The sequence below is a fragment of the Myodes glareolus genome, chromosome 13 (assembly GCF_982192425.1).
Source record: "Myodes glareolus chromosome 13, mMyoGla1.1, whole genome shotgun sequence".
Classification (NCBI taxonomy): domain Eukaryota; kingdom Metazoa; phylum Chordata; class Mammalia; order Rodentia; family Cricetidae; genus Myodes; species Myodes glareolus.
In genome coordinates, this window is record NC_142038.1 from 46,386,439 (window position 1) to 46,412,779 (window position 26,341).

Genomic DNA, 26,341 nt, shown 5'->3' on the forward strand with positions numbered 1-26,341 from the left:
ACCCTAAAATGCTTTGCCCAACAAACATCAGGATGCAGTTTAGAGAAAATTCCATCCAAATTCACAAAATGATTGTTTATAAGTGTTTGTTTTCATTTAAAGGGGGTTGATTATAAGTGATTAATGGTCACAGTCATTTTCAAAAATTAAGGAAGGTATGATATAAAAGTGAAAATACTCTGCATTGGTATGGATCTTTGTCTATGTATACAAATTTGAGTCAGATTTTGTTACATTGTATATATGTATTTCTACTCTTGTTTGCTGTTGTGTAGCTCATTTAAAATTAAAAATGTAATATACAGTTAAGAAATAAAGATTAATAGATAATCACCTATAATAGTTAAACTGTAGTCATGTTAGGTTTTCTAGATATACAGAATTATATTTCACTTAGATAGATAATCTTCAACACTTCAAAGACCTACAGAATATGGCATTTAAAAGGTTTAAATGACCATTTCCTTTATGTTTTCCAGTTTTGTAGAGTACAGGTTATTGCAGTATGTCCTAATGAGTCTCTGAATTTCTGTTACATACCACTTTTTATTTCTGATTTTGTTAATTAGGATGTTCTCTCTCTGCCTTTTGATTAGTTTGGATAAAGGTCTGTCTATCTTGTTGATTTTCTCAAAGGACCTGTTCTTTGTTTCATTGATTCTTTGTAATATTTTCTTTGCTCTATTTTGATGATTTCAGCACTCAATTTATTTCCTGTCTTTTACTACTCCTGGGTGAGTTGATTTTGTTTTGTTCTAGAATTTTCCAGTGTGCTGTTAAGTCCATAATGTGAGCTTTCTCCATTTTCTTTATGGGAGCACTTAGTGCTATGAACTTTCCTTGTAGCACAGCTTTCATAGTGCCCCATAGGTTTGGGTACGTTGTACCTTCATTTTCATTGAATTTTAGGAAATCTTTAATTTCTTTGTTTATTTCTTCCTTGACCTGGGGTGGGACAGATACCCCAACAAGCCGGCCCTCATGCTACAGGAGAGGGTTCAGTATTTTGTCGTTCATTTTCCATGAATTTGTTGGCTTTCTGAGAGTAGTATTGTTGTTAAATTCTAACTTTAATTCATGGAGATCTGATAAGACACAGGGGGTTACTCCAATTTTTTTTGTATCTGTGGAGGTTTTCTTTGTTACTGAGTATGTGATCAATTTTAGAGAAGGTTCCATGAGCTGCTGAGAAGGAGTTATATTCTTTTCTGTTTGGGTGGAATGTTCTATAGATATCTGTTAGGTACATTTGATTCATGACATCTGTTAGTCCTCTTATTTCTCTGTTAAGTTTTTGTCTGGTTGACCTGTCCATTGGTGAGAGTGGAGTGTTGAAGTTTCCTATTGTTAGTGTGAAGGGCTTGATGTGCGATTTAAGTTTTAGTAATGTTTCTTTTACATATGTGGGTGCTCTTGTATTAGGGGCATAGATGTTCAGGCTTGAGACTACATCTTGATGGATTGTTCCCATTATGAGTATAAAGTGGCCTTCTCCATCTCTTCTGACTGATTTTAGTTTGAAATCTATTTTTGTTAGATACTAGGATAGTTACACCTGCTTCTTTCTTAGGTCCATTTGACTGGAGTATTTTCCCAACCCGATACTCTGAGGTAGTGTCTGTCTTTGAGGTTGAGATGTGTTCCTGTTATACAGCAAAAGGCTGGATGCTGTTTTTGTATCCATTCTCTTAGTTTGTGTCTTTTTATAGGTGAATTGAATCCATTGATATTAAGAGATATTAATGGCTAATGGTTGTTAATTCTTGTTTGTAGTGAGGGCCGGCTTGTTGGGGTTTCTGTTCCTGCCCAGTACCCCACAACCGGCAAGTCCCAGAGAAAATCAATCACACAGAGATCTCTATAAGTTATAAAACTGACTGGCCCATTAGGTCAGGCTACTTATTAGCTCTTATAACTTATGTTACTCCATTACCCTTATCTATGTTAGCACATGGCTCCGTACCTTTCTCAGCAGGGCAGGTTACATGCTGCCTCTTCAGTGGTCTGCACAGGAATGGCGAGGAACCTTCCTGCTTCCCAGAATTCTCCTGTCCTCATTGCTCCACCCCTACTTCCTGTCTTGCTTTCCCACCAATACTGCCTGCCTGGCCAATCAGCGTTTTATTAAAATATGATTGACAGAATACAGACAATTCTCCCACACCACTTGTTATTTTTCGGTAATAGTGTTTGTGTGTTTCCATTCTTTGGATTTTGATGGTGTGGGGTTATCTGTTGCCTGTGATTTTGTGAGTGAAGTTTGCTTTTGGGTTGGGGTTTTCCTTCTAGTACTTTCTGTAGGGCTGAATTTGTGGATACATATTGTGTAAATCTGTTTTTTGGCATGGAATATCTTGTTTTCTCCATTGATGATATTTGAAAGTTTTGCTAAGTATAGTAGTCTGCACTTGCATCCGTGGTCTATTAGTGTGCAGCACATATACCCAGGATCTTCTGGCTTTCATGGTTTCCTTTTGAGAAGTCCAGTGTAATTCTGATAAGTCTTCTTTTATATGTTACTTGACCTTTTTCCTTTGTAGCTCTTAATATTCTTTCTTTTTTTAAGATTTATTTCATTTTTAAATGTATGTTTATGGGATTTTTTTTTACTTCATTTTATTTAGTATACAGTATTCTGCCTACATGTATGCTTTCAGGCCAGAAGAGGGCACCTGATCTTATTACGGATGGTTATGAGCCAACATGTGGTTGCTGGGAATTGAACTTAGGACCTCTGGAAGAGCAGTCAGTGCTCTTAACCAATGAGTTATCTCTCTAGCCCTCTTTCTTTATTCTGCATGTTTTGTATTTTGATTATTATATGGCAAAGGGATTTTTTTTTGATCCAGTATTTGGTGTTCTGTATCCTCCTTTAGGTTGGAAAAGTTTTCTTCTATGATTTTATTGAATATATTTTCTGTGCCCTTGAGCTGGAGTTCTTTCTTCTACCCCTTTTAGTCTTAGGTTGGTCTTTTCATGATGTCCCAGATTTCCTAGATGTTTTATGTTAAGAATTTGCTAGAATAGGCTAGTTTCAGGGTGGGGTGGGACTAGTGGCAATCTTGCAATCTTCCTGACCCAGTATCCAAAGTGCTAAGATTATAGGCATGAAACACCAAAATCAATAATATTTTTATTATGTTTTATTTTTATTTTTAAAGTATAGATAGATAGATGATAGATAGATAGATAGATAGATAGATGATAGATAGATAGATAGATAGATAGATAGATAGATAGATAGATACATAGATACATACATAGATACATACATAGATACATGGATAGATACATTGATATCCCCCCTCTATGTGTGTGTGTGTGTGTGTGTGTGTGTATACATTTGGGTCCAGGGCCCTCTAAGATCAGAAAAAGGTTTTGGATTCCCTTAAAGTACAATTATAGGTGATTCTAAACTTTCAACCTGGAGACCAACTCCACTCCTTTCCAAGAGGAATACATATCAGATAATCACTTGGATACATATTGTGTGTGTGTGTGTGTGTGTGTGTGTGTGTGTGTGTGTGTTTATATGTAAGTACGCAGAAACACAAATAATATTTATATGTGTGGAACTTGAATGAGAATGACACAATAGGCTTGTGTATTTGAATACTTGGCCTCTGCATGGTGGAATTGCTTGATAAGGACTAGGAGGTGCTGACTTCTTGGAGGAGATAGGTCACTGGGTTGGTGTTTTCAAACGTCTCATGTGATACCCTGTGCTCTTCATCTCATGTTTGTGGGTCAAGATGTGGACACTCTTCTGTTCCTTTTCTCCACCATCACGAATCCTCTGAAACTGTAGTTAAATTAAATATTACTTTTATAGGTATCCATGGATGTACTAACAATAGAAAAGTAACAAAGACAATGTATAATAACAACTAAAGAAAAAGAAGCCACAAATTTGAAAGAGAGCAAAAGAAGTCAATGGGAGAATTTGGAGGGAGGAATGGAAAATGGGAAACGGTGGGATTATATACTAATCTCAAATAAATAAATAAAAATAAAATAATACTTTAGGTTTTAACCACTGAGCTGTGTCTCCAATCCAGATAAATTATTTTTAATCTTTAGGTGACATAATAGAAGAAATTTGAGCAAATTTTTGTTTTTCAAGATTATGAATGATGTCATGAGTGTTTTTGTACAGCATGCATTTATATATATATATATATAGAGAGAGAGAGAGAGAAGTATAATTACTGAAGCATATGATAATCTGTCTATGATCTGCTATAAAAAAATCAATGAACTGTTGTTTTCCAGATGATTGTTGCTATTTTACATTTTCAGCAGCAGTGGGTATGATTTTCAGTCATTCCAGGTCTTGGTGAAAAACATGTCAGTGTCTATTTCAGTCAGTTTAGTAGTTATATAGGAGTCACTCATGGCATTGGTTTGAAATTTCACAGTAAATAATAACACTGGAAGTTGCCACGTGATCACTTGCAATGCTTGTTTTTTTGGGGGGGTTGGTTGCTTTTGTTGTTGTGAACTATCAAGCTTTTTTTGAATTTGGTGATTTTTCTTTTTTGTTGTATTTTGGGGGATTTTAGTGTATATAGCTTGGATTCAGGTCTTTGATTAAAATATAATTGACATATATTTCCTTACAATCTGCATCAGACTTCTCCATTTTTAAGCCATATCTTTTACAGATAAAACTATTTATAGTTCATAAAATCCAGCCTATCATTTTCTTTATATTTTGTGGATCATGGTTGTTGTTCTATAGCTAAGAATTCTTCCTATAACTTCCCAAATTCTGAAAATTTTTTGTTAATGTAGTAAAGTTTTAGGTTTTCATTTAAGATTATGATGCTTTTTTAGATAAAGAACAAAGAAATTATTAAGGACCAAACCAAAATATACCATTGATATGTAATGTCTCTCTGTATGCTATGAATATCTTTTATTACCTTGTTAAATAAAGAAGTTGATTTGGCCAGTAGACAGACAGAATAGAGCTAGTTAGGAAATTCAAGCATAGATAAAGAGGGAAAAGAAAGGTAGAAGACATGAGCAATCACCAGAGGAACAAGATGTGAGGTAACAACCCATGAACTTCCTGGTAAATATATAGAATAATAGAAATAGGTTAATTTACGTTGTGAGAGCTAGTTAATAAGAAGTCTGAACTAATAGATGAAACAGATTATAATTACTATTAAGTCTCAGAACTGGCAGGCAGAAGAAAAACCTCCAGTTACAGACTATATTAAAATGTTCTATTCTTTGGTATTTTCTATATACAAACTCTCAGGCCAACACAAAGTAGCTCTTGTTCCAAAATGTCTTCACCTCTCCAAAGGAAAACTACTTTCTTGCTATGCAGATGCTCCTTGTTGCCCTCTCCCCGTTATCTCTGTAGAATTTTGATTTGCATTAGGGCTATGTATATATAAATATTTTGATATTTTATATAAATATCAACTTTTTGTCTCTGGTTTCATTCAATTAGCAGAACATGTTTGTGGTTCATTCACATTGCAACATTTTATTTCTTTATATGAATGAGTTCCTACATTGATTTAATATGTCATCATTTTTATCATCATCCTTTGTAAGACGTTTGGACTGCTCTGAGCCTCTAATTGAAGCAAATGTAGCACTAAAAATAGGCATGCATGAGTACTTATTTAATAGCTGTTTTTAAAACTTATTTGGAGTATGTATCTAGGAGTGGAATCAATGAGTCATATAGTAATTACATTCTAGTGTTTTGAGGGAAATGTCAAACTGTTTTACACATTGTCTCTGCCCTGCCGTCACCACTGCTGAGCCCCGCCAACACTTGTTATTTCTCTTTGGATGCTCTGATGATCTGAAGTGACAGTTCATTGTGGTTTTCCATACTTCCCTGGTGACTAACAGGCTGGGAATCTGTTCATGTGCTCAGATGTCATTTGTATATTTTCTGTCAAAAAATATCTATTAAAATCTACTGGATACTTAAAGGGGGATTGGATTTTTGTTACCAAGTCATACAGGACTTCTCCATTTCTTAAAAGCGGGTTAGTTCTCTTTTTTATTATTGAGTCATTAAGATATTTTATAATGTATTGATACAGAATATTTATACACTGTGTGAAAACGTGCTGTTGGGACCGCTGCAATGAAGAGTTGAATGGTCTATAGCGAGTCCGGAGGTATAGATGGGACTTCTGGGGACAGAGAGGACTCTGAAAAGAAGAAAGGTAGAAACACAGGGAGATGCAGAGCAAACAGGACGTGGAGGAGGAGAGGTAGCAGCCAAGAAAGAGTCAAGTAGAAGAACTTAGATCAATACAAATGGGTTAATTTAAGATTTAAGAACTAATTAGAAGCAAGCCTAAGCTATAGACTGAGCTGTCATAATTAATAAGACGTCTCCATGTCATTATTTGAGAGCTGATGGGTCAGAGAAAGACTTGTTACAGTGTGTTATAGTTATCAAACAAGGTACACAGCAAAACTTTAATTATATATTATGTTGGCATTGTTTGATAATTCTTTATGATAGAACATTTGTAATTTGATTTCATCAAGAGCATATATTTTAATCTTTTGCTGTGTGCTATGTTGGCGTAAATCTTGTACTTCTACAGTTTTTATGATTTAAAGCTGTTACGTCAGGTAACAACCATTTTGAATGTTATTTTCTGTTTGATTTGAGGTAAGCATCCAACTTCATTCTACTACATATAAGTATCTATTTCTCAGTATTATTTGTTGAAGAGATCATCTTTTGCCAGTTGAAATTATTTAGGCTTTCTGGACAAAAATCAGTTGATAATAGATGTAGTGATTTTATTTCTGGGCTTTCAAATAAATTCCATTAGGCTATAATCTATGTTTGTGTCAGTGACACCTAATTCTGATTATTACATCTTTGTAGTACTTTCTTTTTAATGAGCATTCAAGATATTTCTCATCATAGCAACATCTTCAAATGTGCAGATCATATTGATTTACTCATATTCACACACACAGACTTCTCTCTCTGGCCTCCCACCTACTAGTCATTATGCTCCCTCTAGATGGTTCCCAGCTATGTTATAACTTATATTATTATATTATATTATATTATATTATATTTTGCTAATAACTTGGATGCAATTGTTATAGCTCAATGGTGCTACCAAATTCCTGGGAACCATGCCCATAGGGAACTTCTTTACTTTTTGTGAGCTGTACCAGTTCATCCTTTAGTGACCTTGGAAGAGAAGTGAAGGTCATCCAGAAACTCTCCTAGACTTTTCTATAACAAAGGAACTCGTATATATATACATATACATGTATATATATGAGTTGATGTATATATATATGTATATGTATATATATATATGTGTGTGTATATGAGATATATACCTACATCTACAGATATTTACATTTCTACTTACTCTAGCACACTATAGACTTGCACTCTCCCAAGGACACAAAAGCAGTCACAACCAGCAGGGACTGAAGTGCTCTGAAGGTGAAGCAGTTGAAGAAGAAATTATAAACCAGGGGCAGAGAAAACAACTTCCTACTGCTGGCACAGGAATGGCAACAATGTCAAACTTCACTGTGACACAGACCACCTGACAGTGACATGAAGTCATCCATGTTCTCCCTGTACTGTAATGGAATCTAGCTACACTGATTAGCACATTGGCCGTCAGTTAGGCAAAAAGAGCAAGAGACAGAAGGATCCTCTCAGGATCAGACCAAAGAACATCCCAAAGACAAGACAGGTGATTAAAATTATGGACAATAGAAGATTGAAGGTTCTGATAATTACTTAAAAAAAACAAACAGCAAATTAAACAGAACAAAGCTTTGCCCAGGCTGATGAAACATTCTCTGTGAAAACATATCTCTCTCAACATAGCTTAGAAAATAAAGCAGGTTCTGCTTTCACAAAAGTATGACAAGGCAAATCAGAAAACAAAATGGAACAAGAAATTCTCAGCCTAATCTGAAGAGTCATTTCAGAGCCAGTTCAGACTTGATGCAGACAGCACATTCTAGGCCGGGCATTTAAAATAGTTACAGTTACCATGTTAAAGTCTTCAATGGGAACATAAACAACAACTGACTAGTATCAGCCAAGACATGGAGAGCGTAGGAAGAATACAAAGAAAATGTTCAGAATACAAAAACTGCAGCAACAGAAATGAGGAAATGTTTTCATCAAAGGCTGTGTCAGTCATTTTGACACATCTGAAGGGGAAACCAGTGAAATTGAAGATAGGTCAATAGAAACCTTCAAGTCTGAAATGCAAAAAGAATAAAATGATGCTTTAAAAAAAAAGAACAGGTAAAATCAAGATATACAAGAGAATTGCAAAGGGGAGAACATTATTCATAATTAGAATGCTGGAAGGAGCCAAAACAAAGTGACAGATAGGAACTCACAGTTCGGAAAGAGAGCACAAACAGAAGCAACCATATCCACAATACACCGCAAAAACCACCTGGGGTTTTCCATATTCAAAGTGCAGAAAAACAAGCACCAAAAAAGAAGTATTAAGCAAGTCATGGGGTAGAGGGGAGGCCCTTAGCTACAGGGTAAATAGTGCTGCTGTTTTTCATTCATCACAGCTTGTTAAAAGTTCTGCCAGGAATTCCAGTACAAGATAAAAAGACTTCTATGGGCTCTCAGCAACTCTGTGGTTGTACATGTATGCACACATGGTAATGCCAAGTATCATGAGTTCTTTTAATAAACTTTCTTTTCAGTAAGACATTGCTCACAGGAATTTTATTAAATCATTCAGATGGAATATTTCTTAAGAAATTACTCTTATCTAGTCTATGGTTTCTGGTATTACCTTTGTCTCCACCTTCATAAATAGTTAAAAATTTATGGGGACACCTCACTCAATGTGATGTTTTCTAGATCCATCCATTTGCCTGCAAATTTCAAGATGTCATTATTTTTTCTGATGTGTAGTACTCCATTGTGCAAATGTACAACATTTTTCTTATCCATTCTTTAGTCAAGGGGCATTTCGGTTGCTTTCGGTTTCTGGCTATGACAAACAATGCTGCTATGAACATAGTTGAATACACGTCCTTGTGGCACGATTGAGCATCCTTTGGGTATGAAAGACAAACATTGCATGTACTCACTCATAAGTGACTTTTAGACATAAAGAAAAGAAAACCAGCCTACATTTCACAATCCCAGAGAACCTAGACAACAATGAGGACCTTAAGAAAGACATACATGGTTCTAATCTACATGGAAAGTTAGAAGAAGACAAGGTCTCCTGAGTAAATTGGGAGCATGGGGACCATGGGACAGGGTTGAAGGGGAGGGGAGAGAAAGGGAGGGGAGTAGAGAAAAATGTAGAGCTCAATAAAATCAATTTAAAAAAAGACAAAAAGAAAAAAAACTTATTGGGACAAAATAGCAGAAAACAAAAATGGTGTGGAAGAAAACAGAGGTTAAGGACATTTGCTTTAACTGATGTCAGTAGTTAAAATGTGCAACATTTTGAGACATTTTATGCGTATTTTCATCTTACAACACTCATCCAGTAAGCAGAAGGAACCTTCTCAAACTTGTGTGAGGTCAGTCCATAGCCTGTTCCTTTACTTCCTTGCTGCTATCACATAACTTCATACATGACAAATTCATCAATGCAAACTCTTGACTGGAATCTGACCTTAATTAAAACAACAGCTGTGTTTATACCACTAGCAAGCATTTTACTAATCTGCATATTTCCTGGTATAGTATTTTTCATAATATATATTGATTGAAAGTTATCTTCTTGGAGTATGTCTTATTTCAGTATGCTGAGAATCTGAATTAGCTCAATATGGTGTAGACATACCATAAAAAAAGACAGAGAGATCTTGTGTTTCAATATAGAGGAATGCTATCTGAGGTTTTAATAAGTGTTGAAGAAAGCCAAACCATTTATATAAACTAGATGTAATGGAATGTACAATTAGACAAGTAAACAGATTGGACATCTATAGTCATTGCTAAAATAAAAATGGACAGAGTAGCAGTCAATTTGTTTCAATTAGACTAGGAAATGGCAGTTTAGGAGCAAGATTCTGTATGTCTGGGAGAAAACTGCTGAGCACGGGTCTAGACACAAATCAGACACAGGATGCTTATTCTAATGAGTGTGAACAAAAAACCTGGGAGTCAAAAACAAGGAAGGCAACAGCTCTTTCTAGGGGCCGGAAAGGAACAGCGAAAAAACTCAAATAAATTTACAAAGAGTGGGTGAACCTTAAGTGAGAATTTGAAAGATAGAAATACTTACTGGTGGCATGCACAATCACTCCTCGTTTTCAGACATAAATCCAAATATCTGTTCACCCAAATTCAACCTCCAACCCCATTTTTTTCTCTATACATACCTACGCCTAATCTTGATGGAGAACAAGTGTCTTATTAATTTCAGGTCTTATTATTGCACCGCTCTTTCTTATTTTATTGATAGAATAAGGAATGATGTGGTGCTACAGTGAAAAGCTGGTCCTTGTATCTTTTGCAACCTCGACACACATGCACATATACATGTATGTTTAGACACGCACATTTTCCTGTTACATAAGAGAGTCTCTTTGCATTAAACTGGTTCTAGGAACTTTTTAAGGCCAGTAATCTTATTAAAATTTAACTAATTTATTATTATTGTAATAATCATTATTGTGTGTGTACCTATTCATGAAGTCAAGCCCTGACGCATCTATAGAGGTCAGACAGCATCCTTAGGAGTTGGTCTTCTTCTTCCACACTGGATTCTGTGAACTGCATAGACTGTCAAGCTTGCAAGGCAAGTACTTCTCCCCACTGAACCATCACATCTGCCCAAGTTTTATGATCTCTACTAAATATGATCTTTTTTAAAAGATACTATTCAATTAAAATAATGTACTAATTTGAAATATGAGGTATGCTACTCATCTGAGATGCTATCTGATAAAAGTCCACCCCAATTTTAAAACACTGGTTTTTTTGGTTTTTTTTTTTTAGTAAATTTTATTAAATTATAAATATGTAATCTTTAAAATTCCATATTTTGCTATGCCTTGCACTAGAAAAGAATAATATTATGATAAGCCCTATATTCTGAATATGTACAGATTTTCATTACTGTTAGGAATTTGAAAATCACAAGAGGTTTTCATTCTTACTGTAATAATATAAATAAATCCAATAAGCTATGAAATCATAGTTTTAAATGCTTGCCAGAGAGCTCAGGATATAAATAAATCTAAATAAATCAAATTCTAGAAGGACCTTTGTTAGAGGGAAAAGATTGATAGAAATGTTTTTAAAATATCAAAAGGCATAAGATATATAAATATTTACAACATAAATGAAAATATCTCATAATGGACCTAGTAACAGATAAGATAAAGCAGGAAAAAACCTTGAAATTGGTCAATAGAAAATATCCAAGTGGCAACACACAAAATTTAGTGGGAGAAGGGACTAAAAATCAGACATCTGTAGAATAAAATCAAGTGAACTAATTGAGAATGTATGTTTACAGTCCTAAATGGCAACACAAGGATACATGAAAATAGTTGTATTCAAAATGGCCAACAGCTTTCTCAACTGAATGTGTCACGTGACACTGAGTCTCCTATATCTTTAAAATTAATCAGTAAAATTTATAGCAGTAAATAAAGAGAAAATAAAATTATGCAATGATTCCAGTGTATGTAGAAAAGGCATTTAACAACACCTATCTCCTAATAAGCACTATCCTCAAAGTAGAATCAAAAGCAATTTAGTTTTTGTTGAAAAAAAAAAAAACAATGTCTTTAACAACCCTAATGTTCTTCAGCAGATTTAATAGTAAATGTTGAATACTTTTTTTTTGGGTCAGAAATAAAGCAAGCACGTACAACCTAGACAGTGTTCTATGGTTGGTCCTGGTCCCTTCTGAAGTCTACATACTCCTGGATATTGGAAGTAGACAAGATTGCCAGGCAAAAGTTGGGTGCACGGGGTTGGGGGTGGGGTGGGTGTAAGGGGAGATGGGGAGGGAAAAGGGGAGGATTGGGGAGAGCTTGGGGGGAATGGGATGGTTAGGATGGAGAAAGGGTGGATATGGGCGCAGGGAAGTAGATATATTAACTAAGGGAGGCATTTTAGGGTTGGCAAGAGACTTCACTCTAGAGGTCCAGGTCCATGGAGATGTCCCCAGCTTGTTCCTTTGGCAGCAGTGGAGAGGGTGCCTGAACTTGCCTTGTCCCATAGCCACACTGATGAATATCTTGCATATCACCATAGAACCTTCATCTGGCAATGGATGGAGATAGAGACAGAGATCCACATTGGAGCACTGGACTGAGCTCCCAAGGACCAAATGAAGAGCAGAAGGAGGGAGAACATGAGCAAGGAAGTCAGGACTGCAAGGGGTGAGTCCACCCACTGAGATGGTGGGACTGATCTAATGGGAGCTCACCAAGGCCAGCTAGACTGGGACTGATGGAGCATGTGATCAAACAGGACTCTCTGAATGTGGCTGTCAAGGAGGGCCGACTGAGAAGCCAAGGACAATGGCACTGGGTTTTTATTCTACTGCATGGACTGGCTTTGTGGGAGCCTGATTTGTTTGGATGCTCACCTTCCTAGACCTGGATGGAGGGGAAAGGACCTTGGACTTCCCATGGAGCAGGGAACCCTGACTACTCTTAGGACTGGAAAGAGAGGGGAAGAAGGAGTTGGGGGAGTGGGAGGGAAATGGGAGGTGGGGAGGAGTTGGAAATTTTTAATAAGGATTGGAAATTTTTAATAAGGAAAGAAAGAGAAAGAAAGAAGGAAGGAAGGAAGGAAGGAAGGAAGGAAGGAAGGAAGGAAGGAAGGAAGGAAGAAAGAAGTGCAAATATTATCTTGACTCTGAGAATGACAGGAATGTATAGGTGAAAAACAAGAACTAAATGTACAGGAAGACTTAAATGAACACATGACTTCAAGAAAGATGTATGCTAGGTGGTTACTATACAAAATACACATACTCCTAAATATTAGCAAAAATATTTCAAAATTTGACCAATAATATACTAGGTATAATAAGGCACCAAACATAAAACAGCCATGGAAGAAATTTAACACACAAACTCTTTAATGCACAAAACTCTTAGACGTTATTTAAAGGTAACTTAAATAAAACGTAGATGAAGAGAAACAGTCTTTAATATATTGCTGACTAATGTGGCATGGTGGTACATACCTTTAGTCCCAGCACTCAGGAGGCAGAGGCCAGGGATTTCTGTGACTTTGAGGCAACCTGGTATACAAAGGGGATATCATAATAGTCAGAACTACATAGTAAAGAGCCTGTCTTAAAAATCAGCAGCAAGAAAATATATTGATGACTTGATATTTTTATATGCTTGCTATCATCTCCCCTAAGTATGATCTTAAATTCATATGAATAAATCAACAAGTTGATCTGAAAGTGTTCATGAAAATACAAGAAATAAAACATTTTCTGGAAGAAAAAAAAAGAAACAGATAATAAATGGGAAACTTGCATTATTTGATTTCATAATCAATTCCAAAAGTATAAAGACAAACTTAGTTTTGTACTAGCCTAAAAATACAGAGTGATTTGATTTGGTACAGAGTTTAAATATCAAATGGCAGTATATACTCGATACATTTCTCTTGGTTAAAAAGTCAATGTCTATTTACTTTTAGGGAGAGGGATAATATTAAATTTAAAGAAAGTTTGCAAGGTAGTTCAAATAATTTAGATTAGCACCTTCGATATCCTATTTTAACATCATTGCAAACATAGAACATTTTTTAAAATTAAAAAAACAAGTATTGACATTGGCATGTTATTAACTGAACTCCATAAGGCTTATTTGTATTTCAATTGTCTTGGCACAACTTTTATTAATTTTTTTTTGCATTATTTTAGGATTAAATGTATGATGTCAAATTCTATTTGGTCATCATGTGTTCCTTACCTCCTCTGACTTACGTAGTTTATCGTAGCATATCTTTGTTTATGATGACTCTTATATTTCTGAGGACTGATCGGGGATTCCGTGTGATAATCTACAATTTACTTTTGTCTGCTATGTAAGGGCACAGGTGTCTCAGAAAAAACTATGAAAGAAACCACTTCTCTTGTCACACTATATCTGAGGTGCTTATTCTTCACGTGGTCCATATTAACTGCAATCACTTGGTCAAGGTAGATTTGCCTGACTTCTCTGATCTATGAATTCATTCTTTAGAAGACAGTCACTAAGACAGTCCACAGTCAAGTGTGTGGGAAGATAACCTTTGCTATCAGGAAGAGGGAGTAGCAATTTAAATTATTTGGAACTATGCAATTCTTCCATACACATGTATTTATTTAGTTAACTATTAAGCTTTTGTTTTGTACTGCACTGAGATCATTACTGTTTGGCTTTAATTGTCCCAACTTAAGGCAACAGGAATTCCTTCAATTTGATCCCTATATTCTTTTGATGAGAATTTTTAAAAAAACTTCCAGCCCTTTAAGAAGTTTCAGACTCATATTATTTTCTATTCCTTAACAGTAGGATCAGCAATTTCTCCAACAATTCAGATAGTTATTTTTTTCTTGGAGTATAATATCTACAAACTAAGATTTGGGCACCATCTCTACTCATTGCCTCTAGGATGCCATCGCTGCACATTTCTTATGGTGGGCAGAACTCTGTAATTCATATGTGTGTACTATCACATGTATATACACACATCCATAATTATTTCTGGGCTTCTCCATCTGTATTTATGTTAAACTAAACATATGCTAATGCAAATGTCTCTAGCTCTAATCCAGGACTACATAATTTACTCCACTTTGCTCATCTATTAAGTTCTGAGACAATGAAACTATGTCCCACCAACATTCAGGTCCATTTAATTATGTCTTTGACTTCAGTTCAAAAACAAATCATTTTCAATATTGATAATCTTTATTTCAACAACAAGTAATTTCGTTAATGAGACTGCAGAGTTTGTATTCAGTTCATTTCTTTTCTTTTTAACTTTATAGTTTCTAAATAAAAATGTGTTTTATCAGAAGATACTTAAGTGAAGTCCTCTTTCTTGCCTCTTTGGGGAGGGTATGTCATACTGTTTGGTATAAATAAATTTTCCCATATTATTGTATGTATTTCTTACTCGGATTTCTCCGAGCTCTTGTTTGATTTCTCAAGTTAATTAGCATGTCTACCAGTTTATTCTCTGTCATGTAAACTTCTGCAGTTCTTAACAAATTAATAGAATTTGATATTTGCTATCTCAGGACCACAGTGAATGGAAACATTACCTAAAATACCCCATCGGGTCTTCTGTGTATTCAAATATTTTCTTTTGCCACAACCCTTGGCAATCTCTTATCTATGTTTTATGGAATCATATAGCTTGTATTTCTTGGGATGAAATTATTTCACTTAGCATTTAAGATTCTTCCATTTGTGTGAGTCAATAGTTTATTGCTTTTATTGCTAAGTAATACTAAATGTATTTGCACTTACCTATAGAAACACATTTTTGTTGCCTCCATACTGAGAAATTTTAAGTAAAGTTTCTATAAATACACACACATATATAATTATATAAATATCATTTATATATATATACACACACATATATATATGGCTTGTGGAAATATATTTGCAGCTTATTTAAATGATTATAGGAGAGAGTGATGACTGGATCATATGGTAAATGTGTTTACTTATTTTTCTTTTCTTTTGAGATTGCACTACAATTTCATTATTTCTCTTTCTTCCCTCTAAACCCTCCAATAGACCCTTCTTTGCTCTCTTTCAAACTCTTTTATCATAAACTGTTGTTACATGAATGTAAGTATATGAATAGACATAGAGATTTCTAAGCCTGCCCAATCTGTGTAATGTTAGTTGAATAATATAATAGATGTCTTCAAGGCTGACCATTTCATACTGAATGGCCAATTTGTTTGCTCTACTTTGGGGAAGACTACAACGAATTTGTAAAGAATCTCCCACATGAGGTGTACTGTTTGTATTCTGACTGTACTAAATCAAGTTCCTTTATTCTCTGAATCCTGGACAGCTTTGGGTTCCATCACTTTTTAAATATGTTCTCACCCAGTGTTGGCATCTGATTTTGAACAACACGAATAAATGTAACTCTCTGACTCTGAAATAAGTGAAGCTGCTTTGACCAGGTCTAGTCAAAACTGTCAATCTAAATTAGTTCAAGAGCTTTGCTTTAGAAATATTTTATGAAATAAGATCTTAGAGGAGGAAGTGAGACAAGGAAATGATTAACCTCATGTGATCATCTTCCTCATTCGCTGAAAGTATGTTTGGAAATTCATGAAGATTCAGACTGTTTTTGTCATCAGTGAGAGTCCTGTGAGCAATTAGCAGTTTGTTGTAAATAGAACACTGGGCACCAGAATTCAAGCACCTCTCATTCCTGAGATTTGTGTTAATTTATCTCTATCTAAAAACAATTTAGCACAAGCACCTATTGCAATAGACAGATTAAATAATAGCTTCCAGAATGTCCAAGTCCTACTCTCCAGAATATATCTTGTCATAAATTCCCAATAGGCATAGGAAGAAGAAACATGCTAAGGATGAAGCATCAAAGCCATTGATCTACTGACTCTCCAGTCGGGAGGCTGTTCTGCAAGCATCTGCAGTTTCAATATAACTGCATAATCACAATGTGAATGGATCAAAAATGGTCAAGTCAGAAGAACCGGTGAAATAGGCTTGACTGGTCACTCCTAGATTTAAAGATGAGAAAGGCTATGACGAGCCAAGGAATGCAGTCGCTTTCAGAGGCTGGAAAAGGAAGAGCAGAGGCTCCAGCCTACAAGTACCAAGCAGTGACATAGCCTTGTCAGCTCCTTGGATTTTAATCAGACAAGACTCACAATGTAAAGAACTGTCTTACAGATAAATTTGTATTGTTTTAATACACCCAGCCTGTGGTAGTTCATTATAGAAGACACACTGATGGATCCATTCTGATGCCCCAACTGAAGAGGTGGAGTATTACAATGTGATAATTTTTTGCCATGAAACAAATTATTTAAAATTTAGCATCCTTTATATACTGAGGCAGGTTTGATATCTTGATATTCTTTTCTAAGATTATAAAAACTTAAATTTTAGAAGAATTTGTACAGCTCAGAACTAGTGCCAAAGTGAATAGTGAAATTTCTCAGTAACAAAATCAATTAGTCCACAATAAAAGGCAAATGAAACATGAGGATCATTAGAGACATAAGGATAGCCCTCAGCACTCCACTCGTGACCAGGATCCACACTCAGTACCCAGTTTCAGCTCCTTTAACCAGCTCCCAGAGTGAGACCATACAATTTGACCGACTCTTGTCTTTTGAGAAACTCTAGGTATCACTTATAGCACTAGACTGTGCCGATGCATGGACAATGATGTTGCTAATTTCTATAGGTCCCCGAGTGTTCATGAGTTCTGTTTGCCTATTACTGACTACTTCTCCCTCGTGTCCTATCTATACCTCCAGCTTTCCCTCCACATGGCATTCAAGTTAAGGGTAGAAGCAAGCTTGCCCTAAGAGAAGATCTGTGTCTCACAGAGTTGTGAGCCATGTCCTTTCTTTCTCATTAACCAAAAAAAAAAAAAAAAAAAAAAAACAAAACCAAAACTGCATCTTTTGGATAAAACATGCATCTTAAATGGATGAAAGAGATGTTTGCCTAATTCAAATAGAATTTGAAGTCCACAGATTTTGTGCGCCCTAACAGAACATATTTGTGGAAATATACAAACTTCAAAACTAACTCAAAAATCATAATTGCAGGCCATGACCAAAACAAACAAGTTATTACATTGGTACCTAAAATATAAGATTAAAAGAGGTCACTATAAAAGCTGGGAGATAGTTGTTTTTTTCTTAACTCCAGTGACGCTAAAAGATTTTTTTTTTTTTTACCTTAACAGAGGTAATTAGGACTAACTGAAGAATTACTTAGTTCCAAACTAGAAGTGCTGGTTTGCTACATCTTCCAAACAGTAGAATGGACAGTCATTGCCTCGAGCAAGGGTTCTCAACCTTCCTAATACTGTGACCCTTTAATACAGTTCTTCATGTTATGGTAACCCCCAACCATAAAATTATATTCGTGACTATGTCATAACTGGAATTTTGCTACTGTCATGAATCATAATGCAAATCTCCTGTGTTTTCCGGTGGTCTTAGATGACCCATGTAGAAGGACTGTTCAACTCTGGCAGGAGTCGAGGCCTACAGGTTGAGAACCACTGGCCTAGCGGGTTAAGTGGGATATATTGAGGACTGCAGAAAGAGCTTGTGGAGGGACTCAGATGCTGCAGTTACCCACATAAACCTATACAAGAGCCCCAAGATTGAACTTGTCAGCCTTCTTCCTTTAATCAGAATGTGGCTCATGAGATTTCATACCTAGATGAGGAGATATTGGCAATGAATAGCTACTGGGGCAAGTCAACCATTTTTCTTCAATAGTAAAGCTCTGGGAGCAACCTCGGGTAAACTCAGTGGTTCACTAAGAAAAGAACAAGAAAAATAAGTGTTTCTTTGTGTCTCCCACCCTAAACATCCCCAGTGTTGCTTTGTGTCCCAAACACTAGAGAACTCCAGCTTCACTTTGTGGCAGGTGAGGGCTGTTTTTGTGTACAGACTGGGGACCTGTAATTGTTCCTCTCTGTCAGGGGTCCCAGCTACCAGCTGCCACTTCCACTGCCTGAGTGGCTAACCCTGTGTACATTAACTGTGTTCACCACAGGATGAGGAGTTAGCCAGTCTCTGCAGGAGGTTCCTATAGACCAGCAGTATCAGGCTGTAAACATCCAGGAGGAGAAGCTGCAATTATTACCTTTTGTACGCAATGGTCAGTCATTCCTAAACACTCATACTTGCACACCCCCAACTCTCTCACTTGGACCAAAGGAAGACTCAAGAATTCCTGTGAAGCTCACCCAGGGGGAAGGTTTGCCCTTCCCATGGGTCTGAGTAATCAACCCTTGACCTGAGCTAAACAATAAAAGCTATGCACATTCACTCGGGGCATCTGTGGCTCCCCATACTCCTTTTTCACATGCAGAGGCAGAGGAAATATCAAGGGAAAGATTAGCAAATTGATTTTATCACACATTCCAGGGGTGAGGGTACGAAAAATCATATGCTAGTAGCATGGGTGAATTGGCTGAAACCTTCCACTGCCAAACAGAAAAGGAGCAGATTATAAAGTCCCTCCCAAATAAAACATTCTTAGATTCAAAATACTAGAAGCATATATGCTGAAGAAGAAAAAGAAAAAAATACCACTCTGGATGCTAGTAGCAGTAATGCCATATTGCAAGGCCTAAGAAACAAACAAGTCAGGGCTTGTCATGAGTCAGACATCTGGTCTCCAGCCAGAGGAGGAAGGAAGAATGAGTCAGGATATCTACAATCAGACATCTGGTCTCCAGCCAGGGGAAGGAGGAAGAGATAAGAAGAGCAGAAAACCTCTGGGCTACCCCCTCCTTGTTATTTAGGTGAAAGACCAAAAATTTGCCACTCAGCATGAGCTCATAGCCTTATTTGAATTGACCAATGGAAATTCCTGTAACCATGCATCTCGCTTCTGTACCCGCGCTTTTGCTCTCCTATAAAAACCGCTTGCCCCAGCCTGACGGCGCGTGTCGCCCCAGGTACCTGTGTATCCGAATAAAACCTCTTGCTGTGTGCATCCATACGAGTGGTCTCGATTGATCCTTGGACACGGGGTCTCTCCCGAAGGAAGGCATCCCTCGGGGGTCTTTCAATGCAATGGACTAGTCTTCAAATCAAAAGTCACACCAGGTGTCACTCAAGCCCAGCAATAGAGTTTAAGCTTCACTGAGGTTAGCATCCCCTGTGTTTGGGAAACGTAGAGAGAATAAACAGCTCATGCAAAATCCCTCTCACTAGCAGAAGGAAAGAGAACGTGAGCAAAGAAGGCAAGACCAGAGGGAACCTTCATCCGACGATGGATGGCGATACAGATGGAGACCCACATCGGAGAACCGGACTGAGCCCCCCAAGGTCCAAATGAGGAGCAGAAGGAGGAAGAACATGAAAAAGGAAATCAGGACCGCGAGGGGTGCGATCACCCACTGATACAAGGGGACTGATCTAATGAGAGTTCACCAAGGCCAGTTGGACTGGGACTGAGCGAGCACGTGATCCAACCAGATTCTCTGAATGTGGCCGGATTCTCTGAATGTGGCTGGCATGGGGTCTTTCTGAAAAGCCATTGACAATGACTCTGGGACTTGTTTCCTCTGCATATACTGGATTTTTGGGATCCAGTCTGTTTGGATACTCACCTTCCTGGACCTGGAGGGAGGGGGGAGGAACTTGAACTTCCCACAGGGCAGGAAACCCTGACTGCTCTTAGGGATGGAGAGGGAGGAGGAGAGGGAGTGGGGGGAGTGGGAGGGTGTTGGGAGGAAGGGCGGAAATGGAAACTTTTATAATTTAATAAACTTTGGAAAAAAATCCTTCTCACTAAGTTGATGTGAGAGGTCCGAACTCTCTGAGCATAGCTGTTGCCCTTAAGTTTGCTGTAGCTAAGGGGTATCCCTGGGGAACCGGCTCTGACTTTGAGGCTTTGCCTGCAGGCCTTACCTATGTCGAGCCCTACTGCATGACTGGAGACTATCCAGCTGATGTCCCACATTGAGTCATTAAGTCAGGCTCTTACAAATGCTCTCAGAGGTCAGGAGAGGAGCCCTTGGTGGAAGAAAGAGATGGGGCAGTCCCCATTCTGATCTGGAGATCTGGTACCTGTAAAAGTCCTTAAGAAGACCCCCATTCGGAATGACAATTGGATAGCCTATTCTTTATGTCTGTCAAGGCAGCTGGTGTAAATTCCTGGCTAAATGGGACAAGACCACCTTCAATCTATACAAAGGGGATCCTTTCCAGGAGTGCTCTTTTTCTTAGCCTGAGCCTAGATAAGAGCACTCATTTCAATAATTCCTTGACAGACACCAGTGTTAGGAATCAAAATTTCCGATCCCTGTCTGTATCACCATCAATGTGACACGGACCCTTGACCAAGAATGGTTAACATATTGTATAACCACGACCAGTCAGGAATATCCAAGTACAGGATGCATGAACCTGACCATGACAAGCAATTGGAAGACAGAACAGTGTCCCAAACACTGTCAGTCCTGCTTTTGTGATAGAGTGGTGCAATAGTTACCTCAGTGATGAACCCAACTTCTTTAACAAAGAAAAAAAAAACTTTCTTTTTTGTTCTTTGTGTCTTCCACAGCATGCATCTTGATCTTATTTGTTTCCCTGTCCCTTCCTATCTGCCTTCGGCCCCTGCAACCACTACATAATAAAATAAAATTTAAGAGAATAAACAAAGAGAGAGAAAAAGAAAAGAAAAGACAAAATCTTATCATGGAAGATGTAGTGTAGCACAGTGCAAAGAATCATTGTTCTGCTTCAAGCTCTCAGGTTTCTGCTACACTATCAATGCTGGACCTTCACTGGAAAGCTACTTGGATGTCCTGTTGTTACCCTTTGTCATGGAGATCCTGCAGCTTTGGATTTTCAGGCCCAGCCCCTTCACATCCTCCAGCAGATTATAGATGGGGTGGATTTGAGGGTAAGCCAACACATAACCCTGGGTCTAGGCCTGGGTACTTGCAGGGTTAGACAGCCTCACCACCAGGGTGAGTCCTCTAACATTACCCTAGCTGGTTCAGTCCTTGTAGCAATGAGCAAGAGGTGAGGCCACACTGCCCTGAATGTGCCCAGTCTTCTCTGAACCCAACTTCTGAGTGTGACCTGTTGGGTCTGCTTTCCCCATACTGTCACCATCTCACTGACCATACTGAGTAAGGCCCTCTTTGTCCATAAGGATCATAAGACTCACTCTCCTTTGAGGGATGGCTGACTCTGGGAACATCTAAGACACACACCGACCTCTCTTTACCTGGGAGTCCAGACAACAGTGAGATACTTGCAGTTTCTAAGTTCACTACTTGTGTCCTAACTATTCTAAAAGCCATAATCTTCCAGCAGACCCACTTTGTCCTGCAAATATTCCAGACTTGGTTTGGAGAAGCAAAAGACCAAGAGAACTGTAGCCTCTCTGTGTAAAAAAGACCTAGCAGACGGCATCAGTGCCAGCCTGGAGATTGCAGGGAAACCAGAACAGGACACCTCAGAGCAGAAACGCTTATTAGAAAAGGTCCCCCCCCCTCCGTCTAAGATAGAACATAAAGTCTGCTATTATTTCAGGAGGAAGGAAAAGGCTGCAATGTTCAACAGCATTCCCTTCCATGCTACCCCTCTTTCCTAATGTTTCCCAAGAGGTGGTGTTAATAGTAGAGGCCCTGTGGCTGACTTATGAAGTGGGGTCTACAGATGGGAGGCTGTGTGAGCTCTTGAGTCAACCCAGTGGCCTTCCCTATGGAGAAGACCTTGCAATGGCCAAAGGCCATAGGGAAATCACCAGACTAGCAGACACATCAAATCCTGCAAAGTACTGTTGAATGGTTTCCTTGTCTGGTCTCCTTTAATAAAGTCAAGGTTGCTCCAACTGTGTTTTGATGAGGTTCTCCCCAGGGGTTATAATTATTCTAATGGTTTCACTCCGTGTAGGCTATAGATTTTACCTGACCCACATAACACATTGTTATTTAATAGATCTCCAGCAACCTAGGTCTACACAGACAGCTGATTGCTCTTTCAGCCCTGTGCATGAACCCTAGGATCCATGTCTGAAAACATCCTCTCTTGGTTCAACGTTCTATAATACCACCCACCTTTTAGCTGGAATTAGCCAGAGAGGCCGTCACCTGCTTCTTAATCATGCCAGTCTCAGAGAGAGAAAAAAGGAGGGTCAGAGGAACTTGGCATGATCTAGAAAACCATGAACAGGTTGATCCTTGTTCTTGAGGTTGTCTTCTCTGCTCCTACATACACACACTCCAGAAGGTAGTGGCCAACAGGGTAAAAAGAAATTAACCAAGAAAGAACACTCAGGCAGGCCCAATCAGAAAGACAAGGAAGTCTGATGGCGGGGCACTCAGGAGCCTATAAAATGTCCAACCCAGATTCTCACCTCCCTTTGATAAGGACTGTTTTTCTATTCTAATAAAGTTCATCTCTTTCTCTCTCTCTCTCTCTCTCTCTCTCTCTCTCTCTCTCTCTCTCTTCTTTCTCTCTCTCTTTCTAATGTTTATGTTTGTCAATCCATATTTCTGTGTCCAAGACTCTCAGAATCTCTCTTTTAGCTGTGGGAAGTTGCTACCTTCCCTTCCAGTCTCAGATCTATAACCTTAAGGACACTCTGGGTATCCACACACACTCTTAAGAAGGTGGGGGCTGTTTTAAAGTCAGGACCGGGGACCCCCAACACTTGACTGCCTCTTTCAAGTCCCTGCCTCAGGTCTGCAAGTGTCTGTCTGTCAATCGTTCCTTGCTCTCCAGCTGTCCCTTCATTTTCCTGTCTGATGGGTCTTTTGTCCAGCACGCACAGCTTTTGACCATTCCACAGATGAAACGCGGCAGTGCCCCTAGATGAATACCCTTCACCCAAGACTCCTTCGACATCATGAAAGGAGAGGGACTAGTTGGGAAGGTGAGGTGCAGAGGAAATGGGGGAGGGGATGAGAGAGGAGAGTGAGGGCTGTCATAGCACAGAAGAGGGGGCTTAAACTGATAAATTGGCTCCCTCAGATTGGCCCAAGGGCAAGTCTATATGAAATTTTCTAGATTGGTAATTGATATAGAAGGGTCTATCTCACAGTGGGAGTTTCTGTCCCTGGGCAGGAAGTCCCAGGGTGTAGAATGGTAGCTGAACATGAATCTGTCTTCTCCCAGGGTTTCTGTTTCAGTTCCAGCCTCCAGCTTAAGCTTAAGTACACAGGTCCTGACTTCCCTTAATGACGGAGGATACCCTGGAAGATGAAATAAGTCCTTACCTCCTAAAGTTGCTTTGGGGTATTGTGTTTATTACAGCAACATAAAAGAAACTAAAGCAGGGGTGAATATGATCAAAATACATTGCACACATTTGTGAACTTGTCAGATACATACATTATATATACATGTGTATGTATGTGTATGTAAAGGAGAGAAGTATCCATAGCATCTCACAGAAAGTGTATATTGGGCAGAAATATGTTTTAAAATTTACTTGAGATTTAAGAGCATATAAACAAGCAGCATATTTTTCCAGTTTTTCTGATTTTTTTGGTCTGTTCAAGCCACATACAGCAGGCTATAGTTACACAGGTCATATCTAGCAGAACAAGTTGGTAAATGGCTTGAACTCTTGGACCCTCTATCTCCTCATCATCCATCTCTGTTTGTCTATCTGTCCATCTGTCTTTCTAATCTCTTAGAAAGTTAGGGGGGAAATACATGACTCAAATTACAAGCCGGTTGTTGAATGGCTAAAGAATAAAGAAGGTATGAATGAATGAATGAATGAATGCAGAAAACTCCAGCTATTCCTCCTAAAACTGCTCTACCCAGAGCTTTCTCTGTAGATAACCCCTTGTTCTATGGACTTCTCATCAGATCTGTTCGGGAAGCCTGAGCATCTACCCAGGACTTGACATCTTTTCAACACATCCGTGGCTTTCCATGGCTATCTCGAGACACTTCTGTGACAATTTTCAAACAAATTCTCTTTTTCTCCTTCTATGTCTCTCATCATACAATCTAATCTTAAGTAGATTCTTTTCAGATAATGGATGGTAGAAGACTCTCCTCTATCCAACCCTTATTTCACCAAGTTCCGCCCAGATGCCCACAAATGCTCTGTGATCTAAGTCCTTGCTTTCATTCTAGACTGTTATTTCTTTTTCCATCCCTCTTCTCTATCAGGCTTTATTTTCAAATAGCCTCAGCACTGAACATTACATTGTTTAAGGTATTTCCATATTATATTTACAGTTGGTCGGTTTATTTCTGCCTCTTCCTGCTAGATTCAAAGCTCTTTGAAGACGTGTTTTATTGATGTATTCCAAGAATCTGGATCATTAGACACTCTCAGTAAATATTTGGTCAATTAATATATGCCATTATAGCTGTGTATTATTGTTATTGTAGGTAATATTATCACACAGTCGCCATATACAATGGTGTCCTGTACTAATGATTTTTTTTTAAAGAAAATCAATGAGAAAAAAAATAAGTGTTGCAGTATGGAATGACTTTTTGAAACCAACAGTCTGTCCCTGGGGGACGGAGATTGATTTTTTTTTCCTTCTTGGCATGTGAAAATCAAGGGACTTACTCGGTTGCATATTCCCAGGGCTTCAGACTAAATGCCAATCAAGGAACCTTAGAGACTCTAGCAAATGGTATCAAATCACATATTGATACCAAAGCCATCTCCGGGAAGAGAAATAAACAAGGGGAAACCATCAAAATTTTAGTATCAAGAAAGAAATCTAATAAAGGGACTCACGAAATGCTCGGGGCAAAATAAGACTCAGAATGGCTCTCACCTTTTCTCCAAGTAACAATATGTTTAATGTTTTACTATGAAAATAGCAGGGAATGGGCAGTTATCAAGATACTTTCTCTCTGGTGATACAAAGGTTAACAGTGACGATCGGATGTTCTTAGATCAGAATCTCTCTGTGACTCTGAGGTATCAGTTTCCTCAGTGGTCAAAGGAGGAGAATGTGCAAGCAAGGATAAAATTAAGTGATGTTCATGAAACTATTAAGACCTATGTTTATCACATAGAAAGCATTTGTATGTAGCGTGTGCTGCAATAACTCATGATTTACAAAGGCAAGGCTGGAAGTCACAAGCAACCAACTGTCATTTCAGTGGCGTTTTGGTTCCAAAAAAAAACAAAACAAAACAAAAAAAACACCCCATCAGACTGGCAAGCCAAATGGTCTTCATAGTCAAACATAAGCAATGAGTAAAAATGAGAACATAGCGTGCTTCCTCACAAGGGAGGGGCAACAAACCTTCTTCTGTACAGTTACTATGAAGATGAGACCCACTAGGGACATAGAGAAAATCCCCTACTTATATTTCCTAATATCACTTTTATTATGATAATCACATACACCAAACTCTTCTTCCTGTGGCTCCTTCCCCATCTGTTCTGCAGTCTAAGTCTCAATCTCCCTTTCTCCTCTCACCACTGGTGAATCATTGCTGGGTCTTTCCCCATCTGATCCATTCTTTGTCATCCTTTCTGCATTAGTCAAGGAGTTCAGATCCTTCTTCTTGCTCCCTAGTGCTAAAGCTACCAGAAAGTTCCCCTGCTCACACTCTGTCTTCACTCTCCACCCCCTACTCAGAAATACTGCTAGCTGTAATACCAAACCTTCTTAACTAGGCCAAGA